Genomic DNA, 20,893 nt, shown 5'->3' on the forward strand with positions numbered 1-20,893 from the left:
CTCTCTAAGGCTCTATCCACTGGGGAATTGGAATATTGTAACAGTTACAGCTCTTTCTAAGTTTCATACCTGTACAAAGGAAAAGGGAAAGCAAAACTAAGATTTAATTGTGCTATTGCCTGAGGCATTAAGGAATTTTGTTAAACACCAATTCATCATGCTCTAGTGCATGCTGAGCTGGGGGATAAGGCTCTTCTTCATGCCAGTGGTAAGTCTGTCTTTCTTCTCAAGCTTGACAAGCTTGGAAACAAGTACTAATACAAAAATTCAGAAGTTTCAGTTCAGTTGCTTTGAGGTAGCAAACATGAAAAGTACAGTTTGAGAAGCTTAAAGAAAGATCAGCTGAAGTTTTAGACTAGCTGCTCTGAAGAGAGCTTGAACTCTCAGAAAGGTTTGTGATGGTCTGGTCAGATGAGGGAAACACAGCAGCTTCTCTTCAGTGTTATATTAGTTTGAGTCAGTTTGAGTGTCTAACCCACAGTCACCCTGTGTCTGTACATAGTCTCAGGAATACATTTTCACTCAGTCATTGATAGCTCCCTCTACACAACAGAGGTGCTTAGGAGCAGATATACATGCAGTGCTTTAAGAAGTGTATTTTATTAAGATCTAATTAAGAAGTTACCACAGGTACATTACCAAAATTACTTTATAACAAACACAGTCCAAACACACTAGAACAAGAGCTGCTCTAGGTCTGGCTGCTGGGGCCAGGTAGGCACCAGGCTCTGCTCCCTGGCACAGCTTCCTCCCCAGTGGACTGTGCCACCCGTGTTTGGCTTCACAGGCAGCCTTCCCTTCCTCCCACCCCTCCCACCACCCAGCACAGCCTGCCCAGGTAGGTTGTTATGAGTCCATAGTGCATCCTTAGCTATCTCCCTCTGGAATCCTGAGTGAGCATGCAAAGGAAAGGGGACCTGCTAGACTTCACTGCTTTTTTAATTGCTTTTTCTTTCCTAATGCCATGTGATGAGGTTGGGAAACCAAGAGGAAGGACACATTGTGGGTTTCATTAATCCTTTCGCTTTGGAAAGCTGGGTATCAACTCTTCCTTACATTTCAGGCTCCATTTCCATCCAGGTACAGCAGGAACCCAATGGATTTAGGCAGAAGTGAGCATTTTCAGCAGTTTCTGGGTCTCAGACTATTGAAATGTTGATCCCTTTTATCTGAGAACAAACATCTTGTCTGTGCTTCTGAAATATAGCTGGGCTCTGTTACAAGCTCAGTGTGCTGCTCAGAGATGCCTTGCCAAGCTTTACATGCAGATCTTCTGTTGTTTCTGGTGCTGCTGAATAATTCTTCCTGTTTCTCTAGTTTCTTGTCTATGGATGAGCATCTTGGTGAAAAAGAAAATGTGTTGCTGTCTAAAGCTCTGATCCTGCCAGATGAGGAATGCCTTTAATACTTAATAAATCATCACTCCAACAAATGCTGAGGTTGCATGTACACGGTAGGACCAGAATTTAGCACATAACTCCTTGGTACTCACTAGGTAGTATCACACATGCTGCTGTTCTAAATCCAAATGCCTTCTGCTGCATCAGCAGCTTCCATAGCTCTTGTAGGAGGCTTTAATTTCTCTGGTGGAGGTCACTTGCCTTTATCCTGAAATCAGGCTCCTGGGAAATGATTATTTTTCCAGTCCTTGCCTAAAATTAATATTTCAATTTTTTACCAAATTTAATATTTAATTTAGAAACAAACACAATTAGAAATAAGTCCCCAATGCTATTCCTTCTCTAATAAACATCTGAACTTCCAGCATGGTGTCTTGTTCTCAGCTCTTGAATGTTGTCTTTGTCTGTAGTTCTTTGAGTTCTGCAGGGAGGGTATATCAGCTTCAGCTGAAAGCAGCAAAAGCACTTTTGTATGTTTTGCTTAATTGGAAGCCAGATGGTTATGAATTCTCTGCTGGGAGAGACACAATAATGAATGCCTTCCTGAGGGGCAGCTGAGCAGATTCCTTTTCCCTGAGTGACACAGTGAGTTGGTTGCACAGGACCTCCTCTGGCACCATTTGTGGCACAAGCAGAATCAGCCTGGTTTTGATTCCTGTCTTCAGATCAAATGCTTAAGTGATATAAGCAAAGTGATATATAAGTTCTATGGAATTTTAACACACTGCAACAAATCTCTTTATGATTATAATTTTTATTAAAAACTGAGTGTAATCAGAACTGGACATGTAACTTTTCAAGTTTGTATCTTCAAATAGCATCAGAATATTTCATGCAGATTATCTGACCTCAAATCTGTTTGTGATGGTTAATAAAATGTAAACACAGGCCTGAACTGTTTTCAAACTACTGTTTACACTTGTTCATTTGACAGATTTTGTGAACAAGAGAGTATGAGAACAGTACCACTTTTTTGTGCTAAAAATGTCACTTTACATTATTTTAAATATTCATGTTATAGCACAATTTGTAACACTATGTCCTTTGTACTCAGTAAATGCAATCTACTAATATTGTTTTTCGGTAAGTATTTCCAATTACTTTGCTGTACTAATAAGTGCAGGAATATTCATAGAAGCAGTCATCATTATAACACATTTAATTTAGGGAAAACTAGTGTTCTTAACAGCTGCTCTTTTACTCTGTGATTAGACTACACACAAGTCTTAGGTTAAATTAATAAGGGAAAACTGCAATGTTCAGAAATTGACACCATGCAAGGCTCATCACATCCTCTTCTGTGCTGGTTTTAGGGACAAGCTATGTGGAAAAAATATGATTAATTAAGTAATCTTCCTTTTTTTTCTCCTTCTCATAAAATATCTTTGAACTCTTGGGCAGACCACCCAGATCCCGGCCCAGAGACATGCAGAACAGTTTTAGGGTGTGTTGTTATGTAAAGGGTACTTTTGTGGGATTAAGAAATGAAAAGAAGGTTTCTTAATTGTCCTGTGCTAGTTAGCAGCTGATGAATGAAAATCCTATTTGCACAGGATTGGCAGGATGACAATTCCAGCTCAGAGTCCTGGAGCCAGTGTATAACCTTTCAGTAAACTCCTTTCCCCTGAAGTGCAACAACATTTGCAAGGGGAAAAGGAAGAAAGCAAAGAAGAAAATAGTGAAGTCTTCAAATAGATCTGATCTAAAACCCAGAAGTGCATTTGCCTAGAAATAGCAATAACAACAATGACAATGGGGCTTGAACCAGGATTGTACAAATATGGCTGTGTATCAAGGGTACCAGCTAGCAATAACACTCATCACTTCCATGCTCTGAATACAAATTAGTATTTCCTGTACTGTTGTCATTACAAATCTCTTTTTTGTTTCAGGTATTACTTTCCCAAGCTCAGATATATTCTTAATTAAAATCAGGTAGAGAAAGCTCCAAGGGCAACCTATAACAAAGACCCAGAACAAATAAAAAAGGCTTCAATAAGTGTAGCACTGAAGATTCTTCAGTAGGTTTAATTCAAGGGACTAATCAGCTGTTAAAGACAGAAGAGTGTAGCTTAAGTCCTTTAGTTTCATAAACTGAGTATCTTCAGAGCTTTACCATGGAATTAATTTGGCTTTGCTTGTGTTGTTTCAGCCAAATTACCAGTGAAATTAAGCACCCTTATAGATGAATCCCCACCCACTACAGAATTTTGCCAGATGTCTGTCAGCTACAAGACACCAGAGGCCATAAATATTCAGTATTACAATGTAACTTTTAGCTGGCTCTATCACTTTAATCTGTCAGACCAATCCTCACTGCGTCACTTTGTGAAAAGTCAACTCAGGAGTCTTTCATTTATATCTATTTTAAGAGCTTGAGCCTGCAGAGTGACATATACCATCAACTCCCAGGAAGTCCTGGTGAATTGAGTCACTTTGTGCCCTTCAAGAATAGGTCCTAAATTGAGTTATTAGCTGTACAGTCATGGGGTACCTTACTTTGCTACCTGAAACAAGTTGCAAGAACAAGTTACTTGGCTTGAATCAATATTTCGGCCCAGGCAGCTTTAAGAAATCATCAGTCAGGGGACAAGCTCTTGGGGCACTGAGCCCTCCTGCTGCTGCTGACCTGGCTGGCTCTGGAGCTGCTCAGCCCTTCACTCTCTGACTCAGCACTGGCTGCATTCAGCCTTTGAGGGTCAGCAGCTGCCATTGCCTTCAAGGTTAACAGCCTAAAATTGCTGCTGAAACAGAAAAAGGCTGTCAGCCTTTGTCTCCCCATGCAATTGTAATGCAGCAGTTCTTGCTGTAGAAGTCATGAGTAGATCAGTCATGATTTTTCTCTACATTGTCTTCAAATGCCCTTGAAAACTTCCCAGTAAAGAGAAGAAGGGTGTGGGGTGGTAGGGTGGAGAAGGAGGAAGCTTGGCAAGAATTCCATGATGAACAGAAGGAAAATATGGGAATGGTGTTTATTTATGGTTAAGGGAAAAGAAAGTGGTGATAATTTTGCTAAACTGGTGAAAACTTATGAAATTAATTCAGTCACAATATCCTGGTGCATGGGAAGCCTCTGACACTGAGTTGACAGCTTAACAGAAGGAAGATGTGTCTTAATGAAACATATAAGAATGTAAATTTTTTCTTGATGGATTCCCCTTTCAAATTCATAGGTGAATTATGAATGGCCTAGACCTCAATCACATAGAAAAGAGGAAATGAGCCTCCTCCCAAGAGTCTTACTTGTTTGGGCTGTGTGGGGTTTACTGCTCTTGTCTAAACGTGCCATTCAAGATATCCCAGGGGTATCTGAGGCATCCACATGCAGGTACTACACAGGAGCTAGGAAATATTTGAAAAGACAATTTACTGGCAGACATCTGTCTGAAATGTTTACTTTCATTGTAAGACTGCAACCAGAAAGCAATGGTCTATGGTGGAGCTGATCTCAGCCAAAAGCATATCATTTGGGATAAAAAAATGACACAGGTATGCAGCAACTGTCGACTCCTGGGCCTTCCTATTTCTTCCAGAACTTATTCTGAAATGTTACTTTTATTGCCCAAAGAAACTTAAATATGTGTATGAGAGAAGATATAACCAATGGCAAAGGAAGATTTTTGTTACTGTAGTTTGATTTCCCCTATGCTAGATGCTTTGCTGTCCCACGATTCCAGCTGTGATGGGCTGGGAGTGACTAGCTGCCAGCCCACCTTACGGCCACTATCTCACTTTTCCTCCTCATCGGACAAAGGGAAAGAGTGTGATGAAAAAGCTTGTGAGATAAAGATAAAAACAGGGAGATCACTCAGCAATTGCCATCATGAGCAAAACAGGCTCAGCTTGGGGGGGAGATTAATTTAATTTACTGTCAATTAGAGTAGAATAGTAAAACACAAAGACAAAACTAAAAGACAAAAATAAACCCACCTCTCCCTTTTCTCAGGCTCAACTTAACTCCCTTGTTTGTGACTCTTCTTCCTTTTCCTCCCTCCTGCAAGTGGAATAGCTTTTGAGGAGTGGGGGCTGCAGGCAGCTTATAGCACAGTCTCTGCTGCCCTTCCTCCTCCTAATTTTCCCCAGCTCCAATATGGGAGATGGAATCCTTCATAAACTCCTTCAGTGTGGAAGCAGGAATAACCTTTGTGCCTAGAGGGCTGTTTCTCTCACATTTTTATAATTTCATTCTCACAGCTGCTGTGAAGTGTTTTTTACACTTTTGCAAATGTTTTTGGAGGTGCCACCAGCCTGACTGAGCTTTGTGGAGCCAAGGGTCTGTTTTGAAGTCAGCAGGAATTGGTTCTGCCTGGGAAGGGGCAGCCCCTGGTCCAATCTCACAGAGGCAACCCCTGCAGTCCCCCCTCCCCCAGTATAACCTTGCCATGGAACCTGTTTCATCAGCATCCACTTCAAGGAGTCCCAGTGCCGTGTAAAACTCCGAGATAAGGATATAGTTGAGCCCAGCTAGTCAGGATTATCGTGACAGTATCTGCTTTGCTTGAAGTTCCACTGAAAAACCCAAATGCACCCAAGCCACCCAACATACAACACAAAAAGACCATTATTTTTTTCAGGTCCCTGAATTACTGAATTCCTTTCCAAACTTTCCAGGCCACCCTGGAAAGACCATTCTCAGAAATATCTGTCAAACTGAAAACACTTCCCTTAAGTGATGATAACTTGTTTGGAAATTTGTGTAATGAAAATTTGGACAGGTATTCAGTTAGTAATATAATTTGTTACTCTATTACTTCCCTTTTACTCTAAAGTGTTAAGCAACAAGTCATACGTTTTCTCAGTTACATATCTGCCCTTCTCTCCTCCTCTCCTCATTGTCCACCTTCACTATGACTTGTGAAGGTATCAAAAGAAAACTTTTGTCCAAAAGAAACTGGTGGAATAATTCAAAAGAAAAGTTTCTCACATATTTAGATCCTCACCAAGGATCTGTTAGTAGAGGCTTAATATTAATAATTGGGGTCTGGATGACAATTTTTATCTGGCTGAAGGAGTCACTTTACATTTAAACTCACAGCTGGTTGCTCCAGTAGGTCCTTGCAATCTTCTGGCTGTACACTGGCTCCTCTCCAATGTCTTGTCTCTGTGGTGCAGAAGGCTGCAGTGTGGTGCAAAGGAGAGATCTTGCCTGCCTCGTTTGGTTGTGTTGAGCTTTTAGAGGAGGACAAAACCTAAAAAACTCATCTCTGCCAATAGGAACATGTTGAAGGAGCCTCAAGGTATCAAACCAGGTTTGAACTTTTCCTTCATTCAGAGCAATTACAAGTATCTCTCATCATTAGCATAATGATAATAGTAGCCTAATTATCTCACCGCTTCTGCCAAATGTGAGGGGAATTAGGTGGTGGGTTCAGAAGTTGCTCACTGAAATGTTCACTTAGTCTGCTAATGGGGCTGCATGGAAAATGGCACTCTTGGCAATTTCAATTACATTGCTAAGTATGATTTTTATATAAAATAATTTGCTATAAATTTAGTAGTGTGACCTAAAAGACAGGGATTTGGACTGGGCTTAGAACTGGAGTCTGTTTCCAGTTCTTTTGTAGATCTGCAGAGTGACTATAGCAAAAAAGTTTTGGTCTCTCATTTTCTGCATCTGTTAAACACTTTTAGAAAGGATCACTTTCAAGTCATACCTTGAAATCTTACTTCAAATGTATATTGCTATTGAGGACCTTAAACTTATTATAGGGAGTATAGAGGGCAAACCATCTGTTTGCTTCTGTGCTTGACAAGATCTGAGTTACAGCAGGCCTCATTTATGTTGTAACAGAAGCTGCTCACTAGAAAAGAACTACAGCATTTTTATTCTTTACTAATGTCAACCAAAGATAAAGGCATTTTCTACACTGTTGTCACAAGTACTGCATTACTACAGAAATATGTAGAATTTATTTCATAGCCATGACACTGTTCTTCTGGCATATCAGTTTTGTAGCCCAAATCAAGTGGATTGGAATTTAAATAGCAAATAAATTTTGTCTAAGCATGAGGTTTTACTTTCTGTAAAAAAATTTAAATATAGGGAAAGTCTACACAAATATAACTTAGTACCTTATCAGACTTGTTGTTGTTTCAGGTTCTCCCTATTTCTATTCAATTGTTTAATGTTATTTACTTAATGCCTTCAATCCAGTACTGAAAACAATCCTGCACTGTCAAAATGGCAGATGTCCAGAAACTAGACAGCTTTCCACAAATAAATGTAATTCTGGGCCATATGCACTCTAGATAAGCAAAATAAGTTTTTCTTATGAGTGCTGAAATATAAAACATATGTACTGATGTCTAAACTGCCCTAAGGACAGGAATAAAATTAGTATCATGTTATTCTTCTTTTTGAAGATCATTGTCTTGGGTTATGTCTGACTTTTTCATACTGAGAACCCTAACTTCTTATCACATCCTGCGTATTTGTGGAAAATTTCTGGAGACAATTATCATTTGATATTAAAAATAAATGACCAGATAGATCCACCAGGGTTCCAATACATAAACAAAATTAAACAAAACCCAAGAAGAGAAAGTCTATGTTTCAATCTCCTTATGCCATGGCTATTGGCATATATTATTGCTACGTAAAAGCATCTTACTAGGCATGAAACCTAATATTTTCCAAGGTCTCTTGTTTGCTTTGTGCAGAATAAGATGGCTCCCAAACATTCCCACATTGGTGGATTCTTTCCTATTAGCAAGAGAGAGACATTTGTGTGATTTCTCTTATTTGGGAGTGTCTACATTAGGTGAAACAAAATAATTTTAAATGGTCACAGGGATGTGTTTTATCAGCATTTAGTCTTAAAATGGGAATTTTTGTTTGTGACACAAGCTTCTCTGTTATAGAAATTCTTCAAATTGACTTGATCTTGGAAAATTCCTGCTGAGTCTAAGTGCCATTTCTAATCATGTAGACATATTGTAAACTTCTAGACAAGTGTTAATATATGGATAAATTACCTGGTTCATGTCCACATGCAATTTTGGTCACCTTTGTTAGGAGGCACTGAGTCCAGTAGACTGAGAGAAACAGAGCCGGAGCAGCTCCATGGTCAGGCTGCATGGTCAAGCCAGTAGCATGTATTCCTTGTGAGAACACGTGTGCATATACCTGATACACACACATAAGCATGGATAGACACACAAATTAACACAGACAGAAGCACTCATGCAAACAAAACTGGCTAATCAAAGATGTTATCTATAGGAATAGATAAACAACTTTCTAGGTGCTCAAGACAACAAAGAATTCACTATACCTTTAAAATGAACCAAATTGTAGTAATTTACATGTGAACTTTTAGAAAATAATTTAATACTCTCCACCTTTACAAGGTTAATTTTTCCATGGCTTCTTGATCATACAGATATCTAATCAGCATCCAGATTTAGCTTTTGAAAGCATTTACTTGCCCTCTGGTTTCTTTCAATGTTATTACAGTGTGTAGTTTAAATCTTCTTTAATCTGCTTCAATTCTGGCAGACTGATTAATAAGCATTAAGTATAAAGATGCTGAGTAGGCATTATGAAAGAAGAGGATGAAGAGGAGGTAATGGCTAAGGAAAGGAGGACAAAATGTAGTGATCTTTCTAGTCTGATATGTCATTCTCTGTATGTCTTTATTATATCAAATCCAACAAGCAACCACAAGTAACTAACCCCTGACTTCTGCTGCCACACAGCCAGAGTTTCCTCTCATGCATTTACATCCCTGCCTCAGTCTCTACTGTCCCCTTGGCAGAATGTTACAGACCTTGTCCATCGTGGGTTTGCCACCTGGTTATACCTCACACTCAGTAAAGCCCTGCTTGTGAGCACACTCACCTGCTGCAGCCCTGAGCTTGGATTTCTCTCATTACCCAATACACTGCTGGCACCCTTGAGCTCATAAGCCAGCACAGCATTGCTCCGTGCATCTGAGAGGACATGACCTGAGCAGCCTCTGTGCCAGACTCTGGCACTGAGAATGGGCCTTGCTGGGAACAAAGTGCTCTCTATACATTTTTGTTTTCTTCTCTGTGAGTTTTTCACTCTTGGTTGAATAAAGTTAAAAACAAGAAAGTCTGCTTAACCAAACATAAAACCACCAACACCCATCAGTTTGTGCCCTTGAAATCTCAAGGGATAGTGTCAGCAGTGGAGGGTGATGAGATAGAGCTAAGTCTGCTATTTTGGCAGGAAAAGCCAAAGAGAGCATAGACATTTGTGGAAGAGGAGAAACTTATTTCCCAAGTCAGAAAAGTGAAATAAGGATAATGTACTCTGGGAATAGAAGTAGAGAATAAAATTTCTGCTAATAGATCATATTAATTCAGGTAGATATATTTAGACCTGCTGAAAAGTGGTAACAAATATTTATGGGTGCAAATTGTGATTAGAAAAGCATGTCCCTAATTCCTCTTACTTGGTAAATCAAACTAACATGTTCCCAATACAATTCCCTTATCTATTAATTTAACAATATGGTGGTGTGGATGAACTGGTGGATTAATTTACTCTTGGTCTGAAAAACTCATTAAAATAGTGTACTGTGAGAGAAGAACAATTTTGGAAGCAAAATCCCGTGCTTTCTGTTTCTATTATAATGACTACTACCTGGTTTCCATGTCCTTTCTATGGCCACTGCTCCTTTATTGCATCAAACAAACCTTTCTCTTTGCTACGTGAAGACATTAAGTTGTTGTTCTAACGTCTCACTAAGCAGAGTGATATCAGTCACTGAGAAATGTAGATCTTTCACCAGCCACTATTTTTACCATGAAGACCTAAAATCCTACAAATAGTTACACAGTCAACCCTTGGCTCTGATACTGGAGCAGGCTTAGTTAATCTAAATTTTTCTCTTTCTCCGGTCTAGGGTTTCTCCTATTGTATTGGGCAGTGTCTTAGGCCAAGAGTTAAAAACATTTGTATGTCTTAACTTGAAAAATTTTAAGCTGATTTTCCAAGAAAAGGAGCTAAGAATACAGAGGATGCACCAAATAATTTTTAAATGCTACATTTTCCTTCCCATTCTTTATTTTTTATCGTTTCAATGCCATGGTTATTAGCATTTGTAATTAATAAAGTAGCTACACGAGCTGAGAATTCAAAGTTTAAAAACAAATCTCCTTCAGAAAGCTGTGATTTAAACCTTTACGCTTGGTATTCTCAGTGTTCATTAGTCACTTCTGGTCCTCTTAGTATTCATCTTGCTGGGTCTCAGCAGGACAGGCATAATACAAATGTATTTGCATCTAAGAGAGGTGTGCTGTAGCAAGACTTGGAATAAGACAGACCTCTGAACTTCAGACATGACTAAGCAGCAAAAGTTTCTGTCATCTTTCCATGAAGGCTTTGCTGCAGGGTCATTATCTTTCCCTTTTATATTATATGCCCTACACTTTTTAGAAACAGTCTTCACCATAATGAAAGGACATAAACTTAGCTGCAATGACTGATTGCTTTTTCTGTTTTATTACACCATAGTGTTTTACTTTTTGTGTCTTCAATTTCCCGGTGGATTAGAATATATTTCTAGATCACTAGCAGAAATTGGCATCTGTTCAATAAACTATCCCAGAGATATATTCCTTCTTATAGAGGTGACGTTCTAATGCTTCCTTCCATTTTCAAAGCTATTTTGAGGCATTCAAAATCAGATTTATTAAGCTGATAGATCAAGAGTGGAAATTTAGGCATAGAAAAGCTCAACATTGCTGAACTTAACATATGTGTCTGGCCCTCGTAGTGTCATTTACACTGCTGAATTATGTGTCTAGGCATAGTATTTCATAAGGCTCTTAGGTCCTACTGGCTTCATCCAAACCCCAGAACTTCTGGAAGACAGTTTTTGTTCTCTCTAGACACCATTCTGTTGTACTCATGGATACAACTCTGTGAAGAATCTTCTAGTCTATATGAAATATTACTTTCACATTCTGGATAAATGTAGATTAATCCAAGAGACACTGTCAAAAATGCACTCCTATACTTTATCTGACAGAAAATGACTCATGATTATTTGGCAGTTATGGCATTTAAATATTGATAGTATTCCTTTAAAGCTCTTATATTTCATTATGAAATAGTTTATTGTTTTTGTTTTGTATAAATATGCAATCAATTTGCACCTAATTATGCACTTGTCACTTAACTCCCACTTACAGTTTTCCACACTACTATTCTGGATAAGCATGAATTAAAATTATTTGGCTATGTTGGATGAACTATTTTTGCTTGAAAATTATTCATATCCAGAAATATTGATGGAATAATAATAATAATAAAGACAATAATGTTGATGTTGGTGATAATAATAACAATAGCAACAACAAAATAACATTAATAATAAAAATAAAACAAAAACAATTATAAAAACAACAATGATAACAAGAAGACAAAGATGAAAATTAAGAAGAAGAAGTAATATTCTAATGAAGTAAGTCTAAATTGATAATGTAAAGTACTTATGAAAGGTAGTAGTATCTATTCCACCTACTACATCCAGATAGGGAAGGAAGCTGTGATGGCAGGGGTTCATATGAGCCTTTAAAATATTGGCATTGAAAATTGAAATGAAAACAGCACCACTGGCTAGACCTCTGACTGAAAGTTGGAAAAGCATTATCAAAAGGCAGGAGCTGTGAGAAAGCACAAAAAAGCTTTTGAAAGAGGAAGCATGATAATAGCATGATAATTACTTCATAGTAATTCTGGCACAATAAATTTTAATAATACTAATTTATTTTAATATGGAGTAGGCAAGAATAGTAACAACATCCTCAGTGCAGGAAGGACATTTATTAAGTGGATTAAGTTCAAACAAGGGACACCAAGATGGCTGGAGGAAAGGAGGAATTCCCTCAGAGGAAAGGCTGAATTGCAGTTGTTCAGCCTGGACAAGAAAAGGCTTCCAGGTGATTGTATTGCAGCCTTTCAGTACCTAAAGAAGGACTACAAGAAAAAGGGGAACTGTTCACAAAAGCTTGAAAAGAAATTTTTTGCTGTGAGGGTGGAAGGCACTGGACCAGGCTGCTCAGAGGATTTGTGGGTGTACCTTCCCTGGAAGTGTTCAAGGCCAGCTTGGATAGGGTTCTGAGCAACCTGGTTGAGCAGAGGGTGTCCCTGTCCACAGCAGAGGAGTTGGAAGTAGATGATCTTTAAGGTCCCTTCCAACCCAAACCATTCTATGATAATAGAGAATGCAATTCCCATTAAGCTGAAAAGCATATAAAAGTGAGAGATTTTGTCTGAATTTGTTCTTTAATGAATTTTCATTGCATATGAATATATGTGAACACAAAGAGTACTCAGAGTCACAAGGAATGCCTCAAAAGACACTGCAGTAAAGAAAACTATAACAGTTAACACATGTAATGTTAAGAAATAATAATCCAAAGATTATTTAACTAGTGTTCCAAAAGCCATTGTGCTCTTTAAAGAGAAAGAACTGCAGGTCTTGAGGGACTGTGAATTAGCTGAGACTTGCAAGAGTACGAAAATGTTTCTACTGCTGTCTGATCCTGCTCCCTGTACAGCAGCAGGTGAGCCAGCATCCCAGCCAACATGCTGAGCAGTTGAAGCTGAGTGTCCTGAAGGGGAAAGGGAATCTCCCGAAATGTGAATGGTGTTTAATATACTCTATCTGTAAAACTCTCTACACATCTTTCAATATTTTTGGGAGAACTTTCACAAGAATTACTTCAAGATGTAAATTTTTGGTAAAGTGTATTAATTATAAATTTGTAATTGGTCTGATATCCTGCTGTGATTTCTGTGTGTCAGAGCCACAGGAGACCTGTGTATGTGGCTGTGCATAGTATGGGAGGTATTGCTTCCCTCCCATTTTGTATTTCTCAACACAAGAATATAAATCCCATCTAATTTAAACTGTGTTTCCCACAAAAGCAACAACTAGCAGTTTGTATAGAAGTGCTTGCAGTTTAGTCGATAATTATCAATATAAATGGCTCATTTGGCTTTTCAGCCTTTTTAGAGCAAAGATGTAGAAACACTCTTGAAAATATTTTCATAAGCCTAACCTTTGTTTCAGAATTTGGACTGCAAAGAGCAGAGCAATGGCATTTCCTGATTTGTCCTTTTGGTTGTCATTGGCAAGTTCAGGAATACAAATAGTGCACTTTTGGGTGTTTTTTGATGATGAATCATGATGCATCATCTCGTGGGAGGTGGTTCCCGTGTGCTGAGGTCAGCACCCAGTGAATCATTCTGCAGGTTTCATCCCAGCTGTGCACCTGAGCTTCCCCCCATAGGAAGTGGGGTGGAGGGGGAGCTGTTGTAGTGGTGCCCTGTCCTGGGGTGCAGGTGGAGGCAGCTGACCTACAGGCAAACCCACTCAGAAGCTGCCCAGGTTCCACAGGCTGATGCTCCTGTTAACTGAAGTGTGTCTGAGCAAAGAGGTGATAACATGTAAGCACAGAAATCATAAAGTGCTGAAGGGTAAAGAAGAAATAAACTCAGAGGCATCTAGGAGAACTATCAAAATTCAAAATACTGAGCTTCATTCAGTATGTAAATCAATCTGAATCTGCATTTGGTTTCTGTCTTACATCAGTCTGTAATTAGAAGTGTGCTGACTACTGTTTGTTGCTGGCACAAGAGCCAAGAGAAAATCTAGTTAACTGCCTAACATTGCAAAAGCCTTATAGCTCAGAGAAGAATTTGATTTAATGAATCAAATTCTGCACTTGGCTCCTGTTCCAGGAGCTTTATACATTCTATTTTTCATGCTAGAACATTTCTGACTATCCCAAAACCCAGATGAAGGTTTGAGGAGAAGTATTACTAAGTTAAAAGTTTGATCCTGTCTGTCTCAAATTAAAGAAAATGGTGCTTACTAATGTAGTGAATGTATTTCATACATATCAGTTCAGTTGCTTATAAATCTCCACAATAGCATAATAGTATATTTTTGGGCCATGGATGGCACTACTGGTTAATATTTAAAAGCACTTTCTAAAATATAATTTGCAAGGTATGTGGCCTTTAAAGACATTTTCAGCTGAAGACATTTTCTGATAGCTGCTAGTCATTTGCATGTCCTTGCCTTATAATATGTCTGGCAGATTACAGTGGAATAGCTCTTGATAATTCAGCACATCACTTTAAAAAAGCTACTTAGATTTTCTTTTTCTTTTAAATTAACCCAGTCTAATGAAGGCTGATACCTTTAGGGACAGGAGAGGTTTTAATTACCTAAAAAATTAAAATGGTCAGATCACACTGAGAAACAAACATGAAGTATAAGGGACATGAAAAGTGATGATGTCACACAATTGGACTGTCTCATAAATAGCTTTAGGGAAAGATCTTGAGTCTTTAGTAAGATATACAATATTTATAATACAGACTGTCATGAAGATATCAGGCAGCCCAGATTTTATCAGAATGTGATTTAAATATTGATGGACCAGATTGTAAACATTCTTTAACACTCAAAACCATGTACTGGCCAGTGCATAAATGTGTTGCCCAGTTTAGTCACTTAATGAATTAAATCTGTTAATGTATTAAATTAAATCAGTTAATGTATTAAATAGTTTGCTGGATGTATTTTATTTACTAAGTAGGCTTACAAAAATTTCCTGATTCCATTCTCTTCAATACATAGTGAGTTTGAGCTTCCCTAAATGAGCTTCAGGAAATTCAGACATAGAGTTAAGTATTGTGGTGAGGCTCTTATCCAAGTTTCAAAAACATTTACCACAGAATTTCTTACCTACTGTCACAGGTTTGAGAACTGGGTTTATATGCTGGATTTTACAATAAAAATAAACAAAATATTTTAAAAAAATAAAAATACAAAGATAAAAATGTACTTCAAAACAAAATCTCATAAGACATGAAAACACTTTACATTCCAATCTAACATGCAGTCTCTTAGGGGCAAATTCATATGACCTGAAATCTATCAAAACCCATCTAACATGCAATCTGCTTTTGACTGGCTGTTCTTTTGAGAAGCCTAACCATGAAAAATTGTGACTAATCTCAACAAAATCTTCCTAGAAAAACAAATCTAAATAAGCCAGTGTTTTGGAAACTGGTTTTCAGTCTTTATTTTTTTAATAATTTCCATCCCTCTAAATCAATAAACTTTTTGACTTCTCTGTTTGGCAAGTTTTTCAACCAGAACTGCCACAAGTGCAGGGTTCTGTGAGGTGATGCTGTAGGTGACAAAATCCAGGAAAAATTCCCCCTCTCTTGCTAGTGGTCTTTCCATGAGAAGCAGGTGGCACTGGGGTGGTCTTTGAAGCCTCACAGTGAATCATTCTGTTTTAATAACATTTAGAAAAGCAGCATATATATAACCTAGTGTGACTGCATGCCAATCACGATGCATTTCTTCTCTTAAGATAACAAAAAATTTTAATTATCATATATTATCCTCCCAGGTTATAACAGAGATGTAGTATTCACTGCACAACTGTCTATGGATTTCTTCCACAAACATTTACAATAGTGAAGGTGAATGTCACAGTGCTTAACAGCATCTTTTTCAGACAGAAATCCATTAGAGGCAGAATTCACAACTTCCATTGATTTCAATACAAATTAAATATTCATTTTTTCACATGTAATAAGTGGATATGTGACATCTCACAGATGCTCTATTATTAGGCTATGAATAGCTTCAGTTGAAAAAATGATCTTTACTAACACTGAATTGCTCAAAAATAGATTTTGAGCATTGACATATTTAAAGTTTTCTCTGCAAAAATCAGATGCCTTCAAACATTCCCTTAATCCATAATCCCAGCAGCTCATAGTGTTATTACATTCAGACTTATTTATGCACCTCTAATCATACTGATTTTCCTGTTTTACTGACCACAGTAGTGTGATGTCCTTTGTGCACAGTTCTCTGTCTTTCAATAATTTTTCTTCCTTTTCTCTTAAATTGTGATTTTTAGCATCACTTTGCTTGCCCTTTCCTATTTGCCCATAGAGTGAGTCACCCTTACAGAGGTTTTTTCTAACATTCCTCTAGATGCTTATGCCAAGACTGCAAGTAGAGAGGATTCACAAAGTGATTTTACTTTCTTCCCTTAGATAAATGCATGAGACACTCTAATCTTCACTTCTTCTGCAGTAATATATAACTTGTGGGTATATTATTACATGCACTTTTCCCACTATTCAGTGACATGAGTAATTGTAGCACAATCAGAATGCCACGGCACAGATTTTGCAATGAGTCCATGATGCTTGCCATGCCTATCTAATTAATCTTGGACATTCTCCTATGACTGTAGCATAAATTGCTTATCTAAAGAAGATACCAGTACCTCTTATGGGCAAACCTTTATTGTCATTTGCAATAACTCTGTATATTTATTTATTTATTTATAATAAATTTTTTAAAATAAATGAATACTTCACCCACCTTCATTTTATTTTGTACAATGAGCAAATGTGTAACCATCCCTGACTCACATTGTCTTGATACTCCAGCTACAGATCCTGAAAATGAGCCATTAACATAAGACTGAAAACTTCCAGGGAATGGACATTCAAACTTCTCTAGGCAGCCTGTTCCAGTGCCTTTCCTCACAACAAAATATTTCTTTGTAATATCTAAACTAATCCTACTCTCAGTGTGAAGACATTACCTCCTGTTGTATGTTCACAAGTCTTTGTGAACAGTTTCCCTTCAGATTTCTTGTAGTCCTCCTTTAGGTACTGAAAGGCTGCAATACAATCATCTGGAAGCCTTTTCTTGTCCAGGCTGAACAATTGCAATTCTCTCAGCTTTTTCTTATGGGAGAGTTCCTCCATCTCTCTGATCATCTTGGTTTCCCTTCTGTGCTCTCGCTCCGACAGTTCCCTGCTCTTCCTGTTGGGGACCCAGAGCTGCAGGTGGCTCTCAGCAGAGCAGAGGGGCAGAATCCCCTCCTGGCCCTGCTGCCCACGCTGCTTTGGATGCAGCCCAGGACACCTTTGGCTCTCTGGGCTGGGAGTGCCCATGACTGGCTCATGCCCAGCCTCTCATCCAACCAGCACCCCTGGTCCTTCTCAGCAGGGCTGCTCTGATCTGTCCATCCCCAGCCTCTGTTGATACCAAGGCTGCCCCAGCCCAGTTGCAGCATCTTGCACTTGGCCTTGGTAAATCTCAAGAGGTTCCCATGTGTTCATTTCTCAAGATCCCTCTGGATGCCCCATTTCTGACAAAGTTATAGTGAGGTCTTAAACAGAGCTGTGTAGTACCTGCTGGCATGGCTGAGCACTCAGTCATACAAATAGCAGTGCTGGGGCCCAGAAAACTCCTCCCAGGGATCAGCCTTCACACGGCTGAATGGAGACTCTTTATCTGGCTCAGGGGTATTAGACTTTTTTCTATTTGCTCTTCTGTTTGAGATTGAAAGAAGCTGTCTCTTGTTTATTCTGCTTCTGTTCCCTGTTTGAAGAGAAATGTCCTTTCAAGATGATGTCATCAGAGGGTTTATTATTTGCGTGTGATTTATTGCATTTATGTCAGGTATGATTATCTTGGGAACACTGCAAAATTTTCACACACAATTACACTTCAGTAGTGTACCATATCAAGAATTACTTAGTTAAATGAGAACAAGAGGTATATATTTTCCCTCAAAATATGTACTCTATTCCACCAGCTTTCAGAAAAAGCAGAAGGGCAGGGCGGAGGTTGAGAGAACAATGCATCCAATGACTGATCCTAGAGCAGACTTGTAATCTTGCTTGCCTTTCTGCCTCAAGTCTATTATTCTGGAAGCTCTTCAGAGCTAGCACTTCTTTTTCTATGATGTAATTAATTGATTATTGGTGAAAAAGCAGATCTGGGATCTGAATTAGAGAGTCTAGTAGCCCGTCTTCCTCTCACAAGAAAGGTTGCAGTAGGAAAGCTGGGATTCTGTAAACTGAATCTGAAGTCAGAAAGGTTCATCACTCACTTGTGAAATAGCTTTTATGTTCAAGAGGAAATGTATAAAGAATAGATACAGTAATACTTCTTGAATTATTTATTTAAACTTTGAAAACATACAGTAAGAGGAAGGTACACTGTGACTCCTCTGTAACACTAGCTATTTTATTCTTCTTCAAATTAAGATAAGGCTAAATAATAAAATTAGATCTAAAAGTAAGAAAGTTAGATGAAGATTGCCCTTGTTTTATTGCTTATTGCCAAGGAAAAGCAAATTCCAAGCAAAATTTGAATGCTGTTTTCATGTCATGGAGTCCAAATATACTCAAGTAATAAAGATGATTAATAACAATGCAAGTCAAAATTAGGGTAAATTGAACTGTATATCATTATACACTAATGAAAAAAAATAACAAAATAAAATCAAGTGTATTTGCTTAAGTCAGTGCTAGCTAAAAATGTATCTGAGTGTGCTCTGCCAAATTCTAATTAAATCAAATTGTGTGCTACTCTTACATTTGTCATGTCTGTTTACAATATACCAAGTTAAAAAGAGGGGAAAAAATAAAAGCTTGAACTAATACTTTATTAGCCTTCATTTAGCACTGGAAATGCAAGAGAGGCACTCTGAATATTCAGTTAGTGCTGTAAGGGGATTAACAGCAATGAGGATTGATGAATTTGACAATATGGTTGTACAAAGAACAAAAATGACTGCCAGCATTTTATAAACTCGGCAATTCCTGCATACAACTCCTAGACAAGTTTAACAGGAGCTTTTTCTTGCATGATAATTGATTTACTTTACATACATAGAGCATTATAATTTTACAAGGTTCTCCATCATACCTTTGGACTTCAGCTAAGCACTTGGCAAGAACAGGATGAATACTTTTTGGTGAGTAACAGTATGGTAAAAGAGATGCCTTCTAGCTGCTGAAATGTTTTATTTCCAGCAGTGTCATAGACCTACATAATACTACTACCCCTCTGTTTGGCAGAACTCTTTGGTCCAGTCTGTTTACAAGTGTCATTCCTGTTTTACTGAAATTAATTTGTGTCAAGAATGGCTTTAACAACATAAAGCCACAAAAATTATTTCAGTCATCCTTTTCCTAATTTCCAACCTCCCCATACATTCAATATATGCAGCTTTTATTATTAAACAGTTGATTTGGTATCAAAACTACATTAGCAAGTCTACTTCTATTCTACCTTCACCTGTCAGGGACCTTTTTACTGAGATCCTCCATTATGAGTTTCTAGATATACACTACCAGACTCCTTGGAAGCTGAAGCCTGAGTCAATATTATGCTAATTCAAAATTTCTCTTGTTTCTGTGCCCTAAGCAGAGTTGTCTATTGGTATCTCAGAGTAACATGGTCAAACTGTTCTCCTCTCACATCATTTAGGCTCTGATACTCAAATACATGACAATGTTATCTTACTATTTGACAGTGATGAATTAACACCTGGACATTGGGTATGATTCCTTCTCTGTCCTCTGTGCTCCTCTGACTCCTTGGAGCTGTTCCACTTTGTATAAATACTGGATAGTTTATGGATAGTTCACCCAAGCCCCTTAAGTCTCATTTAACAGTCAAAGAACTCCTGTGCATTATAGGATGGCAGATTGTAGATACAGCTGTGAACTCCACAAGGTCTTTCAGTGCCCTGGAGTCCTACCTATGAACCAGTTGGTTACTCATTAATCAATGCTCCTCCCAGAAAGTGTTCTGGGCTTGGGTGGGGGTGGGTTGTTGTTGGTTTTTGTTTATTTGTTTGAAATTTTTTTCTTTCAAGACTGACATATTTACAGATAAAGTCTCTGTTTTTATGAAACGTCTCTTTTCAGGAAAGAAAGAAAGAAAAATAAAATTCTGGATGATCTGTCATAAACATCTTCCTAAAACCCCATTCCTTTTGCAACAGTTCCACCTTTGTTCTTGTACATGCTCCATCCTGAAGCTGCCTATATCTAACAGACTCCATGAACACATCTCCTCTCAGATTGTTCTAACAATGTCTCCTTTCTCTCAGGCTGGCTCTGGGCCAGTCCAGCTCCTTAGTTCAGCTTTTCCTGTTCCAGTGTAACAGGTAAGATAAGCCACTATCAGTCTGCTTACAGCAAAGTCTTCACAAATTCCATTACTTTGGAAGGACTCCATCTCCCTGCTGTCTGACATAAAGTTATGAAGACTAGTTTGGCTAAAAAATACTCCCTATGCACACACTGCATGGCACATTACACAAAAACACTGCCTGTTTACTAATATTTTAATTAGAGATAATGACAAGAAAAGCCATGTTCCAGCAATGCCCATATGCAAGTGTACATTTAACACAGTTCATAATATATAAATTATTTCTAATTTTAGTAAAAGAGATCTTAAATTCTCTATCTTTATATAGACACAAAAATATTGCAGCTCTTCCCTATATAAAGGAGGTCATTCAGATCTGCTGCTCCCTCACCATGCAGCAATAGGTCCTTATTTATCAAAGCCCCACAAATATTGAGCAAAATCTACCAAGAAAAAGCAATGGAACAATTTCTTATGCAAGTTCCACTTGCACACTCTCTGTCAGGA

The 20,893-nt window shown here is 38.1% G+C and overlaps 1 long non-coding RNA gene across 3 annotated transcripts in view; it reads right to left on the reverse strand.

Moving 5' to 3' along the window:
* LOC110477204 (uncharacterized) overlaps positions 1-20,893 on the reverse strand; it is a 118,002-nt gene that overhangs the window by 11,518 nt on the left and 85,591 nt on the right. For 2 of the 3 annotated variants that reach the window (XR_013340101.2, XR_013340103.2), the window contains one exon: positions 1-69. This is a non-coding gene — a long non-coding RNA (uncharacterized LOC110477204). The other variant, XR_014955697.1, reaches the window with a different exon arrangement.

This window comes from Lonchura striata, chromosome 5 (assembly GCF_050655825.1).
Source record: "Lonchura striata isolate lonStrDom1 chromosome 5, ASM5065582v1, whole genome shotgun sequence".
Taxonomy (NCBI): domain Eukaryota; kingdom Metazoa; phylum Chordata; class Aves; order Passeriformes; family Estrildidae; genus Lonchura; species Lonchura striata.